Source organism: Cebus imitator, unplaced genomic scaffold (assembly GCF_001604975.1).
Source record: "Cebus imitator isolate Cc_AM_T3 unplaced genomic scaffold, Cebus_imitator-1.0 Scaffold3, whole genome shotgun sequence".
NCBI classification, from domain to species: domain Eukaryota; kingdom Metazoa; phylum Chordata; class Mammalia; order Primates; family Cebidae; genus Cebus; species Cebus imitator.
The window spans coordinates 13,260,605-13,271,946 of NW_016107318.1; positions in this window are offsets into that span (position 1 = coordinate 13,260,605).

The window sequence follows — 11,342 nt, forward strand, 5'->3', positions numbered from 1 at the left end:
AGGGCAACCGGGCACTGGCACCCAGCTGAGTCCAAGCAGTGCTGCAAATACCCACCCCCACCAAGAAACGCCAAGTTTGAGAATTCCTTGGGGCAGTAGGGTACTGCAGGCTATGGATTCTGGGATTTGCTGAGATAGCCAAGCCCCTGTATGCCTGCGCTGGAGGAAATCAGCCCTTGACATGGACAGAGGTGGAGCAACAGGCTTTTGACAAGCTCAAGACTGCCCTGACTGCAGCCCCAGCCTTGGCCTTGCCAGACATCTCTAAACCTTTCCAGTTGTTTGTGCATGAGAAACAAGGAGTCGCTAAGGGGTTGTTCACCCAGACATTGGAACCCTGGTCCCGGCTAGTTGCCTACCTTTCAAAAAGACTTGATCCCGTAGCCTCTGGGTGGCCAGCTTGTTTGAGGTCGGTGGCAGCTATGGCCTTGTTAGTCAAGAAGGCGGAAAAACTGACCTTGGGGCAGGAGCTGAACTTAGTGGCACCCCACGCGGTGGAGTTGCTACTCCATGGAGCTCCGGGAAAATGGACATCTAATGCCCGCATAGTCCAATACCAGGCCTTATTTTTGGATCAGCCCCACATAAAATTTTCAAAACCACAGTTTTAAACCCCGCCACACTGCTACCTGACAGCGAGCCAGAAGAGCCCATACATGACTGCCAACAGACAATAGATGTCCTCCATGCTGCACGACCAGATCTCACCAACGTCCCCCTGTGGAACCCAGAGGAGGTACTGTATACAGATGGCAGCAGTTTCATGGTTGATGGAGTCAGGAACGCCGGGGCAGCTGTGGTCACTCTAAAGTGGGTTATCTGGGCCCAGGCTCTTCCACATGGAACCTCAGCCCAAAAGGCAGAACTTGTAGTTTTAATAAAGGCCTTAGACTGGGCAGAGGGAAAAATTGATAACATCTACACGGATAGCCGGTATACCTTTGCTACAGCCCATGTGCATGGTGCCATTTATAAAGAAAGAGGGTTGCTTACCTCAGAGGGAAAAATCATCAAAAACAAAGAGGCAAGGGGAAATAGGGCAGCTGACCTACAGGCCAGACCAGCAGCCTTGGGGCCAGTAAAACCTCTGACCCTTCTTGTGACTCTGCCGGCCCCAACCCTGCCTCCTACCCCTACGTACTCACTTGAGGAAGAAAACTTTGCTAAAGAACAGGGAGATGACAAGATTCCACAGGATGGTGGATTCTACCGGACACAAGAATTGTGCTCCCCGAGGCTCTAGGACGGGCTCTAGTTAAGGACACACACCAGGCCACTCACTTAGGGCAAACAAAATTAACTGAGCTGCTGAGGGTTAGATACTACATTCCACACTTATATAAGATCGTTAGAAAAACTACTACTTGTTGTAATGTATGGGCCAGGGTAAATCCAGGAGGCAATAGGCCTAGTCAGGCAGGGATAAGGCTTAAAGGTATTAGCCCAGGGGAACACTGGGGGATAGATTTTACTGAAATAAAGCCCGCAGAGTGCGGCTATAAGTATGTCCTTGTGTTTGTAAACACTTTCTCTGGATGGGTCGAGGCTTTTCCTACTAGGTCAGAAACCACACTGGTAGTAGAGAAAAAATTGTTACAGGACCTGGTTCCTCAGTTTGGCTTGCCCCTGACACTGGGATCAGATAATGGCCCTGCATTTACAGCTCAGGTTTCCTGGAAACTACACTGTGGCTATCGCCCCCAGAGTTCAGGGAAGGCTAAAAAGATGAGCTGGACCTTAAATAAAACTTTAACAAAATTCATTCTTGAGACCGGTGAAAACTGGGTCAGCCTGCTTCCTTTGGTTCTCCTCCGTACCCGATGTACTCCCTATAAAAAAAGCTTTACTCCTTTTGAAATTATGTTTAGAAGGCCCCCTCCCTTACTCCCCAGACTTGCGGACGCCATACATGCTGGAGTCCATAACCATACACTCCTTAAGTCCTTGCAGGCACTCCAGTCTGTTCAGTCCCAGGTGCGCTCGCTCATCAGGGGAACTCGACCTACCCTAGTGGATTTCACTGACCAGCTGGTACACCGCTTCCAGCCAGGGGACAAGGTCCTGGTAAAGAGATTCACTGCCTCTAGACTAACTCCTCGCCGGAAAGGACCATACACCGTGATTCTGGTCACCTCCATGGCAATCAAGGTGGACAGACTGACTGCCTGAATTCACCACTCACATGTCAAGACTGCCCCCAAGGACGCACATGGAAAGTGGTCTCATCTTCAACAAACCCCCTAAAGCTAAGACTTTCGTGCTCTTCGTGGTTATCATCCTTGTCCCCCTGATTTCTGTGGTAGCCCCTAAAAGAGGGCGCCCTTAACGCCTACCTACTACCGGTGGGTCCTTAAAGAGGGCTCCACTAGGGAATATGTTAGTTCTGTAACTAGAAGGAAATCCACCCTCATCAATTTAACCCTAGAGTACATTCCCAGAGAGCCCATAACCTTCTCCCTAGACCTCTACGCTCTCTTAAGCGAAAGCCTAGATGTAAACTCTATAGGACAAATAAAGACCAAAAGATGGGGGCGGGGAAATGCGGTAAAAGCGAAGAAGATGGGGTGTGGTAACGTAGAGGCCTAAAAACAGCTTCAGACTATATGACTATATCTATGCCCAGGTCCACCCCACAAAAGAGATAAAACTGTGGAAACTTAGAGGAGTTCTTCTGCCTCCATTGGGGCTTTAAGACTATCTCCACTATATCAGGATATACTGCAAACAGAGACTCTTTCATTTCTTTCACCCGAGACCCTCCCCCAAAACCCTGGCTAACATTCCTGCTCACTAGATTAGCAGGACCCTTGGTGCTAATGCTCCTAGGGTTAACATTTGGACCATGGCTTTTAAACATGCTCCTCAAATTTATCCAGGAAAGAATAGAGTCGGTCAAATTAATGGTTCTAAAATCCAAATATGGGCCCTTGTGTCAAAAGAGGAAACCTATTAAAGATTTAATACATGTTAAAAGAACAGGGGGAATGTGATATTGTGCCAGAATTGCTAGCCTTTGCTTACCGATAATAACTAAAATAAGCAGCCCAGGCTAATTCCATCCTGGCTCCTGTGACTTGTAATAAGTAACTAAGATCTGTGACTTCTATCACTACCCAGATAATGTGTAAACAAATGCTTATCTTGACTTCTGTAAACCACTGAAGTAACAAACAGAATCCCCTGGCCCTTGGAATGTCCAGAGACCCCCACCCTCGTCTCCGCCCAGGAGGTGAATCACAGAATCCCCTGGCCCTTGGAATGTCTGGAGACCCCCACCCTCGTCTCCGCCCAGGAGGTGAATCACAGAATCCCCTGGCCCTTGGAATGTCCAAACCTTTTCATCCCTATCCCCGCTCATCACCCCCACTCCCAAGGTGGTTTTTCTGGTATAAAAAGTCTTGGCACCCTCCTTTCGACGCCACAGGTTGGAGAGATGTGAGTCCTCTGTGGTTGCCAGCATAATAAATGACTCTGCAATCTGGCATACTTTTGTCTTGGTGATAATTTTCTCCGCTCGGTCCAGTACAACAAGTATATGTTCATTATATTTTTGTGGGAGAGGGAAGTAATCCTTTTAATTTTTGTTTGTTTGGTTTTTAACTAACCTTTAATACAGATGAGATTATGACCAATTCTCATATCCTGCTTGGAGCACAGGGGAAATCTTCCTGGGCAGCCACCATTCTGCAAACTTTGGCAGCAGAAAGATGACAAATATTGAGCTTGATTCTCAAAATATGTAAATTGTTCTCAGTTAATCACTATAGAAAACTACAGTAACTCTTACTCTTACAGGTCTCTGTTGAGAAACAAATTTAGGCTTTTGTTCCACAGGTTCAGAGAGAAATAATAAGACAATCAGAACAACTTGATGAGGTCCAATTGGCCTTTTCTATTAACTTCTCTCCTTTCAATCCCACAGCTTTAACAGAAAACGGAATGGTCACTGCATCAGCATTCATCTCTACCTTGGCTCTTAACTGCCCCTATTTCACAGCCATTCACTTGGATTAACTTTGCCTTTTCTAAAGTCTAGCAGCCTGGATGCAAACAGAGCAGAGCACCCACTGTGAATTCATGCTCCCTTGCAAACCCAGGACAGAAAATGCTGAGCCCTCAGAAGGTAGCCCTCTCTTTTTAACCTTGCATGGTCCTCCATTCCATGCTTCATGTTGTCTACATTCCAGGAGGGGTGTGGAGCCCTTGTACTCATTTATAAGGTAGGGAAACAGATGGGGCTGGCTTAATTTGCAAAGACAACTAGTTATCTTATACGTACAGATGGACTAAGTAGCACAATTATTACCAAAGAACTGGGCTCTCAGGCTGCCAGATGGTTTGGTTATAAAAAAAAAAAAAAAAAAAAAAAAAAGAAGGCTCGCTGCCAGATTCACAGCAGGGACTGTCCTGCTCCCAGGATATTGAAAATCATACAAATTTAAATCACCCTGCTACTTCTCTAGTATTCTGTTTCTCCATAAATCTAGTCCTTCTCTGTGGCTGCGTAGGGAACAGGAAAACGTCTGATTACCAGTTGGTCAGAATAACAGGCTTCCCAAAAGGGAATGTGAAAAAAGGAAAAGATTGTTTGTTGATAATAGAGGTGGTGTCGGAAATCTGCTTTCTCAAAAATAAGAACTAAGCTCTAAAAGGCGCACACTGATGCAAGGTAAAGAGACTGTGTTCTTTGTTTGGCTTGTTTGTGTATTTCCCAAGTCCAGTGCTTGCATTTAGAGTTCTTCCTTTCTTGGCAGTCCCCCTAAAATGAGATCTTCCTGACTAACTCTCTATTGAGGCTCAGCACTGAAAGCTGTGTCATTGGTATCTCCGGGTTAAGTTCACTCAAAGTAGCAAGCTAATTAGTCTGGCAAAGTAGGAAACATTTTAGAAAAAGAGAAAGTGAGTCTGCGCAAACTCCAGATGGTTGATTAAGCAATCTGAGCCCTGTGGCTAATTTTATCATTTCCAGGGAGGACAGCCTTCTTCATCCTGCACCAGCTCCTCTGTGGATCACATCTGTTAACAGTGATGATGGAGAAAGTCTTCTGAACACCAGTGGGACTCTGCGAGTTAATAATCCCACAGTATTTTTTTTTCTTAATATTGTAGGTGCTATTGCTTTTTTCAGTTTATTATCCCAAAGGGGTAGCTATGGTTATTTGAGGATTTGAAAGTATATTCCTGCCCTGTGGGCAGAAGCCATGAACACCAGAATCTAAGATCATGTTTTTGTAAGACTGGAATCTGGGAGATTTTATGATGTGGCAGGGCTGGAACTTGATGCAGATGTTACAGAATAATTGCCAAAGATGTTTTACATGTCTCAAAGCCTTTCATTCTTGTCTTTGTTTTCTAATCTTAGGTTCATTTTGGGAAAGTATTTAAAAATTGTTAATTGAGCAACTGTGTCCTTCTCCTAAACCTCTGCATACTGACTTATTCATTCAACAAGTGTTTATCAGATCATCTTCCTGTACCAGGGACCTCTGCCATGATAGAAATACAGTATAGCCATGCAATTTGATTCTAAAAGCAAAAAGATCAGGGTTTGAATCCCATCTCCCTATTTACTTGACAAATAAGCAAGTTAGTTTACACCTCTAGTCTTTAGTTTCTTCAGTTATGCAATAAGAATAATAATAGTACCTCGTCCCTCTTGCCATTATTACACTACCTGTATTCAAGGCCAAGATATAGCATAAATATAGTTAACAAAGTACCTAGCAGGCAGAAGTCACTCAGTCATCAAATAGAAGTTTTCTTTCCCATATGTATAAACATTCAATTATATTCTAAGCTCCATCTGGCCTCCTCCCATCTTTCTGGTTTCAAAGAATTACAAAGTAAATATCTTCAGGGGCTATTTAGGCCTCTATTTTTAAAGTTGTCTGCAGGTCATTATTAGACTAAGAGAATACACTTGACCAATATATTAGTCCATTTTCATGCTGCTGATAAACACATTCCTGAGACTGGGAAGAAAAAAAGGTTTAATGGACTCAGTCCCACATGGCTGGGGAGACCTCACAATCATAGCAGAAGGGGAAAGGCACTTTTTACATGGTGACGCCAAGAGAGAATGAGAGAGAAGCGAAAGTAGAAACCCCTTATCAAGCCATCAGACCTTCTGAGATTTACTACCATGAGAACACTATGAGGAAAACCACTTCCATGATTTAAGTACCTCCCACTGGGTCCCTCCCACAATACATGGGAATTATGGGAGTACAATTCAATATGAGACTTGGGTGGAGACATAAAATCAAACCATATCATTTCCCTCCAGCACCTGCCAAATCTCATGTACTCACATTTCAAAACCAAAAAGTCTTAACTCATTTCAGCACTAACTCAAAAGTCCACAATCCAAAGTCTCATCTGAGACAAGGCAAGTCTCTTCTGCTTATAAGCCTATAAAATCAAAAGCAAGCTAGTTACTTTGTAGATACAATGGGAGTAAAGGCATAAGTAAATACAGCCATTCCAAATGGGAGCAATTGACCGAAACAAATGAGCTATAGGACCCAAGCAAGTCTGAATACCAGCAGGGCAGCCAATCTTAAAGCTCCAAAATGATCTCCTTTGACTTCATGTCCCACATCCAGGTCATGCTGATGTAAGAGATGAGTTCCCATGGTCTTGGGCAGCTCCACCCCTATGGCTTTGCAGGGTACACACTCCCACTCAGCTACTTTCACAGACTGGCATTGTCTGTGGCTTTTTCAGGCACAAGATGCAAGCTGACAGTGAATCTACCATTCTGGGGTCTGGAGGACAGTGGCCCTCTTCTTACAGCTCCACTAGGCCCCAGTAAGGCCTCTGTACAGGGGCTCTGACCCCACATTTTTCTTCTCATGGCTCGAGCAGAGTTTCTCCATGAGGGCTCAGCCCCTCCAGCAAATCTCTACCTGGGCATCCAAACATTTCCATACATCCTCTGAAATCTAGGCAGAGGTACCCAAACCTCAATTCTTGACTTCTGTGTACCCACAGGCTCAACACCAGGTGGAAGCTCCCAAGGCTTGGGGCTTACATTCTCTGAGTTCATGACCCAAGCTGTACTTTGGCTCCTTAAAGCCATGGCTAGAGGAGCTGTGATGCAGGGCAACAAGTCCCTAGGTTGCACACAGCAGCAGGGCCCTGGGCCTGACCCATGAAACCATTTTTTCCTACTAGGCCTCTGGGCCTGTGATGAGGGGACTATTGTGAAGCTCTCTGACAGGTATTGGAGACATTTCCCCCATTTGGCTCCTCCTTACTTATGCAAATTTCTGCAGCCAGCTTGAATTTCTCTGCAGAGAACGGGTTTTTCTTTTCTACCTCATTGTCAGGCTGCACATTTTCTGAACTTTTATGCTCTGTTTCCCTTTTAAAACTGAATGTCTTTAACATACCCAAGTAACCTCTTGAATGCTTTGCTGCTTAGAAATTTCTTCCATCAGATACCCTAAATCAATCTCTCTCAAGTTCAAAGTTCCACAAATCTCTAGGTCAGGTGCAAAATGCTACCAGTCTTTTTGTGAAAAATAACAAGAATCACCTTTCCTCCAGTTCCAACAAGTTCCTCATCTCCATCTGAGACCACTTCAGCCTGAATTTCATTTTCCATACCATTATCAGCATTTTGGTCAAAGCCATTCAACAAGTCTCTAGGGAGTTCCAAACTTTCCCAAATTTTCCTGTCTTCTACTGAGCCCTCCAAACTGTTCCAACTATACCTGTTACCTAATTCCAAAGCTGCTTTCACATTTTTTGGTATCTTTTCAGCAATACCCCACTCTTGGTACCAATTTACTGTATTAGTCTGTTTTCACGTTGCTGATAAAGACGTTCCCGAGACTTGGAAGAAAAATAGATTTAATGGACTCACAGTTCCACGTAGCTGGGGAGGCCTTACAATTATGGCAGAAGACAAAGAGCACTTCTTACATGGCTGTGCCAAGAGAGAATCAAAGAGAAGTAAAAATGGAAACCCCTAATCAAAAGCATCAGATCCTGTGACACTTATTTACTACCATGAGAAACGGTATGGGGAAAACTGCACCCCAGTAGGAGATGCAATTATCTCCCACTGAGTCTCTCCCACAAGATGTGAGAATTATGGGAGTACAATTCAAGATGAGATTTTGTTGGGGACATGGAGCCAAACCAGATTAATCAGTAATTGTCAAGGAAGGAGGAATGATTTGAAGATTCAAGGGAACAATTTTGGTGTTCTAATGTGATATTTAAAAAATATACAGACATTGAAATATATTATTTTTCTATAATTAACTTTATTAATATTTCTCCTTTATATTTATTACATCTGTTAAGGTAAACTTTTGATTTTATAGGAATACACAAAATTAAGTTATATTACCTAAATTTAATTTAAGGATAATAAAGAGAACATTATTTATATTTGTTATAAAGAGGATGCCATAAGCCTGGTAAAACTGAAAACAGTTAAACCATATGTTTCATAGCTAAACTCTTTTCACTGTTCCTGCTTTTATATCTGTACCCATGTTTTCTAATGCTCTTACTACATTTCAACTTTGTTATCCAGAAACCATGATTCTTGAAGAAATTTTTTTGATCCTTCCCAACCCTCGAACTTGACCCTGGCATTCCCTGGGAAGCTGAAAGGCATTCTCACCCTTCCTCGCACTCAGGCTAATTATGATCACAGCACAAAATATTAGGTTCTATCCTCCACAGAACTGTATTCCAGGTTATTTGTGCCTCCTCCTTGGCTCATTTTTCCTCTGTTAGCTCATGTCCCAATATTTTCATATCATACATTCCAAAATACTAACAAATTTCTTACACTTTTTGTGGTTCTTAATGGGGCACTTCCGGCACCCATTCCTCCCCTCTTCCATGATGATGGTCTCCTCGCCTTACACCACACAATTCATCAGTCACATGATCATTCTCTTAGCTCTTCAATGATAACCTCATCATCTCAAAATTCCATCCTCTTTTGGAGTTGATATTGTCCCAGTTGATCACCCTTACTCCTTGATATTGCTGTCACCTGATGATGTCCCTAGCATATTTCACAGGTTCTTTGTGTAGCAAGATAATTATCTTCCTTATTTCCATTATTTTTTCCACCATTAATAATTTTCTATATAGTTTACAAAAGAACAAAACAGATATAGACCAAATGAAAAAGTCAATTGAAATGTCTGAAAGGAGACATAAAACTACTAGCCCCCCAGAGAGAGGGAGTACTAAAAGCAGAGAGACAGGCAATAGGCTAGGCAGGTCCCTTCCCCCACAAAGCCCAGCTGGCTGAAGCTCTTTCACTTGAGGGTTTTGTGGCCAGCATATCAGTTTGAGCATGGCCCAGAAGGATCAATTTCAATAAGAGGAAGGGCATCTGCCATTATAGAGGCAACCCTTATCTCACTGTGTAAACAAAGACACAGGAAGCCTACAAAGTAGCCAGAGACTGTGGCAGCCCAGGAGCTCCTCTACAAGCAGACAAGGGACAGACTGTACTATCAAGTGGCTCCCTCAGATAAAGCTAGATAAAGATGGGAAGAAACCAGTGCAAAAAGGATGAAACCATCAAAGACAAGAATGCCTCTCCTCCTCCAAGGGATCACAACTCCTCACCAGCAAGGGAACAAAACAGGATGGAGAATGAGTTTGACAAATTGACAGAAGCAGGATTCAGAAGGTGCATAATAACAAACTTCTTGGAGCTAAAAGAACATGTTCTAACCCAGCACAAAGAAACAAAGAACCTTGAAAAAAGGTTAGATGAAAGCTAACCAGAATCACCAGCTTAGAGAAGAACATAAACGACTTAGTGGAGCTGAAAAACATAGCATGAGAACTTCATGAAGCATACACAAGTATTAATAACCAAATCAGTCAAGCAGAAGAAAGGATATCAGACATTGATGATCCACTCAATGAACAAAACAAGAAGGCAAGATTAAAGGAAAAAAAAAGAGTAAAAAGAAATGAACAAAGCCTTGAAGAAATACGGGATTATGTGAAAAGACATAATCTATGCTTGATCAGTGTACCTGAATGTAATGGGGAAAATGAATCCAAGCTAGAAAATACTCTCCAGCATATTATCCAGGAGAAGTTCCCCAAAGTAGCAAGCCAGGCCTCCAAGAAATATGGGATTATGTGAAAAGACCTACTCTACATTTGATAGGTGTAACTGAATTTGATGGAGAAATAAATCCAAGCTGGAAAACATTCATCAGGATATTATCCAGGAGAACTTCCCCAACCTCACAAAACAGGCCAACATTCAAATCCAGGAAATACAGAGAATGCCACAAAGATATTCCTCAAGAAGAGCAACCCCAAGGCACATAATCATCAGAATCACCAGGGTGGAAATGAAGGAAAAAAAATGCCAAAGGTAACAAGAGAGAAAGGTTGGGTCAAGCACAAAGGGAAGCCCATTAGACTCACAGTGAATCTCTTGGCAGAAACCCTACAAGCCAGAATACAGTGGGGGCCAATATTCAACATCCTTAAAGAAAAGAACTTTCAGCCTAGAATTTCATATCCAGCCAAACTAAGCTTCATAAGTGAAGAGAAATAAAATCCCTTATGGACAAGCAATTGCTGAAAGATTTCTTCAATACTAGACCTGTCTTACAAGAACTCTTGCAGGAAACACTAAACATGGAAAGGAAAAACCATTATCAACCACTGCAAAAATGTATCAAATGGTAAAGGCCAATGAAGAAGCCACATCAACTAACGGACAAAAATCCAGCCCATAACAAAATGACAGAATCAAATTCACACATAACAATATTAACATTAAATGTAAACAACCTAAATGCCCCAATTGAAAGACACAAACTGGCAAACTGGGTAAAATGTAAAGACCCATCGGTGTGCTGTATTCAGGAGAGCAATCAAAAGACACAGACTGGCAAACTGGATAAAATGTCAAGACCCATTTGTGTGCTGTATTCAGGAGATCTGTCTCATGTGCAAAGACACACATAGACTAAAAATAAAGGGATAGACGAAGGTTTACCAAGCAAATAGAGAGCAAAAAAGCAGGGGTTGCAATCTTAGTCTCTGATAAAGCAGACTTTAAACCAACAAAGATCAAAAGTGACAAGGGCATTACCTAAAGGTAAAAGGATCAAAGCACCAAGAAGAGCTAATGATCCTAAATATATATGCACTCAATACAGGAGCACCCAGATACATAAAGCAAGTTCTTAACTACCTACAAAGAGACAGACTCCCACACAAAATTAGTGGGAGACTTTAACACTCCATTGTTAATATTAGACAGATCAACAAGACAAAAAATCAACAAGGATATCCAGGACTTGAATGCAGATCTGGACCAAGCAAAC